This window comes from Myodes glareolus, chromosome 8, assembly GCF_982192425.1.
Source record: "Myodes glareolus chromosome 8, mMyoGla1.1, whole genome shotgun sequence".
NCBI classification, from domain to species: Eukaryota; Metazoa; Chordata; class Mammalia; order Rodentia; family Cricetidae; genus Myodes; species Myodes glareolus.
This window is the reverse complement of record NC_142033.1, coordinates 2,873,285-2,883,705: the sequence shown is the minus strand read 5'-3', so window position 1 is coordinate 2,883,705 and position 10,421 is coordinate 2,873,285.

Here is a 10,421-nt window from a genome sequence, read left to right as displayed (position 1 = left end):
CGTGTCGTGCTAGAATACATTTCCACAGAGGATGATGTCGCATTCAGCTCGGTGTCCAGGCTGACGCTGACTGCAACTCAGTCACGGTATTTAAATCACATTAAGGCTCTTTTGTTTATGGCTTGCCTTGTGATTTTGTCTGGCTTTTTAAAAAGTATCTGCCAGCCTCCATGTGGCGCTTATGACGAGCTAACAGTGAGGCTTTTTATTTTTGCCAAAATGAACTCTGCACCTCTTTCAGAAGTATTGTGTCCAAAAAAGTTACATAAATGGATTATAATTAAATGTAAACAATTACAGTTAGATCAGAGTTTAATGAAAAGATCCCTTTTCATAAGCCATCTTAAATATTCTTGACGCTGTTGTGCTGGCCTAATTTTTGAGGAGGAATGAGAAGACACGCGACTCAGGCCCTGCTTGAGAAAAACTAATGGCAGTGTGAACTTGGGGCTCCACGTTTGGCTAGCACAGGGACTGCACACGCAGACACCTGCTTTGGCAAGCTCCCTCTCCTGGAAGCGTTCTCCCAGCAACTCCTGTCTACAGACTTCTGACACCACCATCATCAGTCCCACAGTCACGACTATGCTGCCCTTCTACCGCCAGCAGACAGCAGTGACGCGTATTAACAGTGATGCTACTGACTTCACAAACACTCCACACGAAGACACAAGCAGCTTGGACCCCCGTACATATGAACTTATACCAGGGTCCCAATGTATAAGACCATGCTCTGGTTAGCTATTTCAATTTTCATGTTTAGATGATATTACTAACATATAGGATAGCCCAATAAACTACAAAGAAAAACAACCTATTTGAAGCAGCCTAGAACCAGAGAAAGAAAATCAATAGAAAATGTCCTCAAGGGCTAGAGAGCAGGCTCAACAGTTCAGAGAATGTGCTGATCTTATAGTGGGCCTGGGCTCGATTCCCAGGACCCACAGAGTGGCTCACAACCGCCCAGAGCTCCAGTTCCGGGAGTCTCTCTCCCGGTCTCCACACAATGGCACACAACATACACATAAAAATTTAAAATGTCCTTAATAAAATGCTAGAAAAACACACACACACACGAGAGCATTTCAGAAGTTTCAAGGCCTGCACACACATAAACAACTTCTAGAAGCTTAGTGATGCTATTTCTAACAGAGGATTTTATTTTGTTACAAAAACTGAGAATCCCCCGCCCCCTGTGTGCACCACATATGTGCAGGGGCACTGGAGACAGGAGACTAGAGGACAGCAGATCCCTAGCAGTGGGGTTACAGGCCACTGCAAACTACCACATGGGTGCTAGCAGTAAAGTCTGGGTCCTCTATAAGAGCAGCGAGTGCTCCTAACTGTTGAGCCCTCTTTTCAGTCTCTCAAGTAGTCTCAAGGAGGGCTTTGAAAGCAGATGGTTCCGGTAAAAGCACACAACTGTCTCGAGTACAAAGCAGAATTAAGGAAGGAAGATTAATTAACAGATAATGGGGGTCTTGGAAGGAGAAGAGGAAACAATGGGGGTAAGGGTTATTCACGAGGCAAAGGCAGAAAATTGTATCTGAATAAAGAAAAGCCTGGAATCTGCTCACCCAGTTTCAGGTGAGGCTCACACACGCACACACACACACACGCACACGCACACACACACACACACACGCACCCCCTCCCCCATCATGCGCTAGGCTTAGTAAAGCTTCTGAACGCTGAACTCCTGAAACTCCTGCAATCTTGTAAACACCCGGCAGAAAGACAAAATTATTTTAAAAAATAAGTCTAACTGCAGCAAAAGAAAAGCAGAAAGTAGAAACCTCCCAAAGGATGAGACAGGAATACTGGAGAATTGGACAGAATGAAATGAAATGTAAGCTTCATCCAGGCGTGGCCGCACACAGCCTGGTTAGCAAAGTCATTGAGTGCATTGAAAACACAGCCAGGAGTCCAATTTTCCAGTTACAAAACTGTAACGATACAAATGCTGTTCCGATTTCACAAAGAGAAAGAAGGTGGACAGAGCCCGTCTCCGGCGGAGCCCAGGGTACTAGAGAACTGCTGCTGGACCGGAGTGAACGCAGGTGCTACTGGAACAGGACACAGGCGGACTCCTAGCCTGTGGTATAACCCAAGGAACGTCAGAAAGGGCCCGTGTCACATGAGGAGAGGGGGTTTCTAATGAGAACCAGCACAAAAGCACCAGAGCCCAGCCGTGAATGGGATGTCATTGTCTCAAAGGGAGGGACAGTAAAATCTACTGCATGCCAATGACAAAGATATCTTTTATTTTGGTATCTGAAATATCAAACAATTAGATTAAATAGTTATGAACTTCTGTATATTTAAAAACAATGTGTGGAAACCCAGAAAGCAAAGCTGAGGACAGGGAAGAAACTGACCAACCTCACTCTTACTGCAACCCTACCTGCTCTCTCAGGACCCAGCGGGTAAGGCACAGCCTGCAGGACATGACACAGACAACAATTGTAGCCTTCTCTTTATTTCACCCTGAATGCGCATGATACAAACCACAAATAAACTATGTGTATATAAATATAAAGCATTAAAATTTAGTAATCTGAAACCCAGAGATCTCATTTTCTAATATATGACCAACATATAAATTTATTATCTTAAACCCACAGAAAAATTTTACAAATTCTCCTATGTTGGCTAGTTTTGTATCAACTTGATTTAAGCTATAGTCATCTGAGAGGGGGAAGCCTCAACTGAGAAAACGCTTCAGTAAGATCCAGCTATGGGGCATTTTCTTAATTAGTTATTGATGGGGGAGAGCCTAGCCTAGTCTACTGTGGTGCCAGCCCTGGGCTGGTGGTCCTGGGTTCTATACGAAAGCAGGCTGAGTAAACCATGGAGAACAAGCCAGTAAGCAGCTCCCCTCCACGGCCTCTGCTCAGCTCCTGCCACCAGATCCTGCCCTGCTTGAGTCCTGTCCTGCCTCCTTCCTGGAAGGACTACAGGGTGGAAGTCTAAGCTAATTAACCCTTTCCTCCACAACTTGCTTTGGTCATGGCGTTCATCACAGCAACAGAAACCTACCTTGGACACCCCTCACGTGGAAACCAGTTAAAGGGGAAACCAATGCTGAAGTACCGCGTAATACGTAAACAGCAACAGTGTTAATGCATCTAAACCTGAGCTGTATTAATGTAGGGAGAAATTTAGAGACAGAGAGTTACTGTATTTTATAAATGTCAGCAAGTTAAAGAAAACCCCATGGCAATCTAAAACAAGTGGAGAAGCACTTGCTGAAGGCGAATAGCTTTCTTCACCGTGCAGGAGCTATGGCTACACTCGACGAGCAGGGGCCAGAGCGCGATGGCGGCTGTCTCCCTGGCACACACAGACGAGGACAAGCACACAGCAGTCACAGGCTCACATCCGAACAGCAAAACCATGAGAAAACTTGGGAGGAACCCTTTATTTACCATAGTAGGAAATCCAAAACAAAGATAACTTAAAAGAAAATGTGTCATTCTCTATAAAGAAAACTAAGACTTTTCTGCAACATCCTAGCAGGCTCCTACTGTGCAGACCGTGGTGACTTCAGCACCCTGGGGTTACAGTGTCCTTCCAAGTGTCTGACCAGGGCACTTGTTCATGGGCAGAACAAGGAGAAATGGATTTTACAGCTCTTTAAATTTGCCTTTACGTATCTCATTTGCTTTAACCTTGCTCAGGGTTTACTGGGTGTGAACTAAATAACAAAGATCTTTAAGAAAAAAATACCAAATCCCCACTCAGAAAATTTTTATAAGGATTTCTTAAAACGCTGGATTAACAGGGGCTGGAGAGACAGCACCTTGCGAGCACTTGCTCTTCCATGGGACTCGACTGGTTCCCAGAACCTAAAACAACTTTATAACTCCAGTTCTACGGGATCCGATGTCGTCTTCTGGTCTCTAAGGGCACCTATACTCAGTTCACATAAACAAAATAAAGCTTTAAAAAATGCTGGATTAGTAAACAAAAACTTAACACAAGTATTAAGAACAAGACAATAAAGAAATATTGAACCAAATCTAAAGAAGAGAAAGCAGTTAAGCCGCCTCTAGTGAAATCTTTGTGTCTTTCTTAGAAGACCTAGGAAAAGAAAACTCTCACACTGTATTCCCATGGTCACAGGGACTGATCAAGACAAAACTATATAGAACATAAAAACTAGGCTTGCTACAATGGACACCTTAGTGCCTGACATCTTGAATTAAAGTATTGTAAAGCAGTAATACCCTGAACACTTCACAGTAGTGAATAAAAATCTCAGTGGAGGCTAAGATGCTCTTGGGGGGAGAAAGACGGCTCAGTGGTCCAGTGCTCATGCTGCTCTTGAAGACTCAGGTTTGATCCCCAGCCCCCACACGGTGGTTCGCAACCATTCATAACTCCAGCTTCAGAGTTCTGCCACCCTCTATTAACCTCCACTGGCACATATAAACACATGCAGGCAAGACATGCAGCCACAAAAACAAACCTTTCTTTAAATGATTTATCTTTAAGAAGAAGCTATCTTAGGCTGCAAGATAAATAGTTTTAAAATATAATGTTAACCATATACACAAGCATTCAACAAAGAGCAAGATAAGACCACAGCACACGGCACAGCTTGGGACAAGGGACAGAAAAAGCAACTTGCAACAGAATCTTGTCCACGATCATCTTAGATTCCAGATTTCTCAGTGGTCAAATACAATCTAACCCAAAGGGAGGTGTGTGCTAAAACAGTAGAGAGTATCTAAAGAGAGAACCAACAGATGCTCTAGACCTGAGGAACTTTACACAAGCAGGGTGGCGGTGGGTGGCTTTAACAGCAGCTGTGAACATGAGTACAACAGGAGGTGGGGCAAGAGAGAGAAAAGACAAAATGGCTCTAACACGATGGCGAGATGGGTACACGTGGCAGGAGAAAACACACTGTCCTGTGGTTTGAGCACCACATAATCAACACACACAGAAATATTAAAAATAAGGTTTAAAAGACACCCCACAGGACACAACGAGAAGGACTTAGCACATATTTACCTGGAATCTCAAAAGACCAAGAGACAAAAAAAAGTTTAGAGATAAGAAATTTCCAGAATTCAAAAGAAACCAACCAAGGCCTAGTGGCACACACCCTTAATCCCAGCACTCGAGAGGCAGAGACAGGCAGATCTCATTAGTTCGAGGCCAGCCTAGTCTACAAAGTGAGTTCCAGGACATCCAGGGCTAGACAGAGAAAGCCTGTCTCGAAAAACCAAAATAAAAAAAAGAAACCCCAAATTTGATAATAGAAGAAAAAAAATCCCCCATATATTATATATAACATACATTATAGGAAATAGAAACAGTAAGCAGTAAACATAAGTATCCCAGGAGTGGCCAGGACATTCAGGCCAGTCTGGATCCCCCCCCACACCAGACAGGGTTTCTCCGTGTATAGAGCAGGCTGGCCTTGAACTCACAAGAGATCTGCTTGCCTCTGCCTCCTGAGCACTGGAACTAAAAGTTCCACCATGCCTGGACCTATAGCTTATTTTAAAATGACCAGCAGCTGTCCTGGAAAGAACACATGAAGATGGTGGCGTAACAAGTTCAATGTAGAGTATGTGGTAACTGCCAATTTACAATTCCACACCCAGTGAACATATTATTACATATTATTCAAGAATTAAGCTTGGTGGTGGTGGTGCATGCCTTGAAGCCCAGCACCCAGGAGGCAAAGACAGGCAAATCTTTTATACCAGCCTGTATATACTAGGGTTTCTAGAGAGACCCTGTCTCAAACACACCAAACGCCAGCAAACGACTGAGTGAAGGGACCAGTAGTTAAGTTACACACTGCGCTTGTAGAGAATCAGAGTTTCAGGACAAGCACCCACAGCAGGCAGCTTCAGCACCCGGGAATCAGAAGCCTCTAGCCTCCCCAGACACCTGCATTCATATGCACATAGCACAACTCCCAACCAAAAATAATAACAACAATAATAATAAATCTTAAATGCGTGTGCCTGCAGAGAACAAAGAGGTATCAGAGCCCCTGGAAAGGGAGCTGTGGGTGGTTATGAGCCAGGACGTGGGCGGGTACCGCAAACTGACCTTGGCTCCTCCGTGAGCACCAGGTGGTAACTGAGCTTTCTCTCCTCCGGGAACCCTTTCAGCATTTACAGCATTTCTTTGAACATTCCACGTCACAATGAAACAATCTGAGCCACACCTTAACATTTTGGACACTTTTCACTATTGAAAACATCTGACTTACTAGACTTGTATTAGCCTCTACACACAACTTAAAATGAGTAGCCACTCCTAAATTATAATTGTAAAGCAGATATTTTACTAAGTTATCTATGTGTGACACATTGAAATCCTCAATAGAATTTAAAGTTAAACACACTGAGTTGACTATATTTATTAGAGATATTTACGGTCCAGTGGTGGTGGCAGCGCCCCCCTTGAATCCCAGAACCTGAGAGGCAGAGGCAGGTGGATCTCTGTGAGTTGGAGGTCAGCCTGGTCTTCAGAGCGAGTTCCAGGACAGCCAGAACACAGAGAATCTGTCTCAAAAAACCACACCCCCCCAAAAAAAGAGGAAAGGAAAGGAGAGGAAGAAAGGAAAAGGAAGGAAAAAAGGGAGAAAGAGAATGGAAGAAAGAAAAAAAATGGTTTAAGTACTTGAGATGCCCTTAAATCGGGGAGCTGAAGTTCTTGAAAAAGGAATTGAATGCACAGCTTAGAATATTTGTAAACTACTATGCTGTCCCAAGTTCCTTAAAAAAATTGCAAAGCGTGACCTTAAAAGCATAAGAAAGAACTTTTAAATTTATATTTTAAACCATCTATAAAAGAAAAAATAATAAAAAAAAAACATGGGGGTGAGGTGTTTTGTTTTGAGACAAGGTCTTCCTAGGTTACCCAGGCTGGCTAGAACTCCCGATTCACACTCCTGAGTAGCTGGGGCAACAGGTGTGTGCCACTGCAAATTTCAAAAACTTGCGATCAGAAGACACAAACAGTTCACAGTTAATAAATTTCTATACTGGATCCTGGTTTAATAATAATCTGCCTGGAATTATACTAAAAACCCTACACTTAGTTTTGAAGCACAAAGGGCAATGTGTGTGACTTTCTTCACTTCTGGAGTGACATGCTCACTGGCTAACCTGAGCATGTGACAAGTTCCTCAGAACGCTCAGGAAACCACACACGGACAACACACACAGACTGTTATCAGCCCAAGTGTCAGAAGATTCTTGAAAAAGCTCCAAGCTGAGTATCTCAGAGAAGCTAACTCTGAAAGTGCAGTTGACATTACCTCAGACATTTCTTCTAGAAAAATGTTAGGTGCATGGTGCGGGAAGTCCCTCTGTATATATGTGCTGTTTTTATTGGTTAATGAATAAAGAATCTTCCTTGGCCTGTGACAGGGCAGAATACAGCTAGGGGGGAAAACTAAACTGAATGCTGAGAGAAAGAAGGTGGAGTCAGGGAGATACCATATAGCCGCCACTGGGAACAGACAAGCTGGAAACTTGCCACTAAGCCATATCCATGTGGCGATACACAGATGAATAGAAATGGGTTAAATGAATATGTAAGATCTAGCCAATAAGAAGCTAGAACTAATGGGCCAAGCAGCGATTTAATTAATACAGTTTCTGTGTAATTATTTCGGGAGTCTGGGCGGCCGGGAAACAAGCGGTCTCCTACAACAGCAGGTGACACTGGGATACTGCACATACACACAGCTGTAGCCACGGCAAAGGAGTTCCATCAGAGGAAGGTCTGAACCAAGGACAGTCACGAAGAACCCATCGACTCCAGGGCAGGGGACCAGCACACTCCTCATACTAACAGGAGAGAAGAAAAATAGTCCAACCACCCCCCCAAAAACAATAAAATCATAAAAATTAGCAAGCACCTCTTGGCAATAATTTAAAATGTAAAAACTCCAATTTATAGAGACATAGACAAAAAAGTGAAAATTGGTAGCCAACGAGATGGCCCTATGGGTACGGGCACTGGCTGCCCTGGAAACCTGGCCTCCATAAGCTCTTGTCTCACCATATAGGCCACAGTACAAACTTCCCTGGCAACAATTAGAAAGATACATCTAAGAAAGTAAAATCCAACTACCTGTCATCTCCAAGAAAACACAACTGGTGGATGGATACCCGGCCTGATAGCCCAGGATGGAAGTCAATGAAGGAAACAGCTAAACGTAACTTGATGTAGCTATTCTTATCCAACAAAGACTTTAAAACCTCAGAAGTAAAGGTCAATACGTGTGAACACCCTCTCCCTCTGCCCCCTCTCTGCTGAGGCTATGGGTCTTGGTGGAGGTGTGACCCTGGGAGGGGGTTCTGAGGTTTAAAAAGTCATGCAAAATGCAAAGTCTCTCCTCACTCTCCGTGCTGCTAGACTGTGATCAGCGGACGCTAGTGCAGACTTTGAACACTTCATCCAGTGCCTCCTCAGTGTCCAGTCTGCATGACCGGCTTTTTGCCAAACTCAACTGGGCACCTTTGTGCCCCAAATTCGTGGGGCGGGATCTCCAAAGTTCATCCCCAGCTCTGGGGAAGAGGCGTAAACTCAGGAAGGCAGTTCAAGTGCCAGGTGCCTCTCTTCTTTGTCCCCCTCTCAACGCCCCCCCCCCCAACCTGGTCCTTGCAGGATATAAATGCCTGTCTGCTTCTCACCACGACAATCACGGACTAACCCTCTAAACTTGCAAGCAAGCCCCTGATTGGATGCTTTCTTGCAAAGTTGCCTTGGTCCTGGCATTCTCTTCACAGCAGTAAGGTGACTGAGAGGAGGTGATTCATCAGACAGATCATTCAAACTAAAGTCAACAAAGAAACCTCAGGGTCAAAACTCACAATGGACCAAATGTTCCGAACAGATCTATAGATATGGAATGCCTATAGTACCACATTACAGATCACAAAACAGCAACTTAACAAATACAAAAACCAAAGTATTTCTATTTTTCTAGCAGATCACAGTGGTATAAAGCAGAAATCAATAGCAAGTGAAACCACACAAATGTCTGAACTCAACAGATTTCCTTTAAAAAAGATTTTATTTAAAATATTATGCATATGTGTCTTTGTGTATGGCTATGCGAAGGAGTGCAGGCGTCTCTGGGGCAAGATGCATTCGATCCCTTCTGCAGCTGAAGTTAGGGTGGCTGTGAGCTGCCCAGTGCGGGTGCTGGGAACCCAACACAGGCCTTCTACAGGCTGCTGCCAAGCTGCTATTTGGCCCTGGAACAATGCACTCCTGACTGATCATTGGGTCAATAAAGCGATCAGGAAAGCTGTTTAGAAAATCCCTATAATCAAGTGAATTTGAAAGCACACTCTGCTAGAACTTTTAGGTTATAGCTAGGTCAATTCTAAGAAAAAAATTACAACTTAAGTGCTTACATTTAAAAAGTAAGCTGAGAATGAATTCAGTCAAGGTCCTAGAAACAAGAACAAGCCAAACACCAAAGAAGCAGGTGGCCAGAAAAAAATAAAGATCAGGCCAGAAATTAATAGAGGCTAAAATTATAACACACATCCCTACCCGAACTAAGAAAGAGAGGAGACCTTGGCAAACGCCAAGGAAAGACTCTGAAAACCTAAAACTGCAAAAGCCTGGAAAGAAAAAGACAGTAAAAAACAACAACAAAAATGGATAAACTCCTACACACTAAGACACACCAGTAAGTCAAGACAATATAAGCAGCATAAATCCGTAACAAGCATCAAATTGAAGCAGTGATAGCTTCCCTACAAAGAAAAGCCCCAAATCAGATGATGCACTGTTGGATTCTAGAGAACTTTTTTTAAAAATTTACTTATTATGTAATTATGTATAAACATGCCAGAAGATCTTATTATCAATGGTAGTGAGCCACCGTATGATGGCTGGGAACTGAACTCAGGACCCCTGGAAGAGCAGTCGGTCCTTAACCTCTGAGATCTTATTATCAATGGTAGTGAGCCACCGTATGATGGCTGGGAACTGAACTCAGGACCCCTGGAAGAGCAGTCAGTCCTTAACCTCTGAGATCTTATTATCAATGGTAGTGAGCCACCGTATGATGGCTGGGAACTGAACTCAGGACCCCTGGAAGAACAGTCAGTCCTTAACCTCTGAGATCTTATTATCAATGGTAGTGAGCCACCGTATGATGGCTGGGAACTGAACTCAGGACCCCTGGAAGAACAGTCCGTCCTTAACCTCTGAGACAGAACTCTTAAGGAACAGCCAGCACGACTCCGCCTCCCACTTCTCAACTAGCCGACAAAAGGAGGGAAAAACTCTAAACTCATTTTATGGAGCTAATCAGACCCTGACACTAAAGAAGGTAAAAGCGGTTTGGGGAGGCAACTGCAGCAGAGACCACAAGGAATACTCTGCTTCTGGCTTCCATATGGTCCTCGTACAGCCCAGGA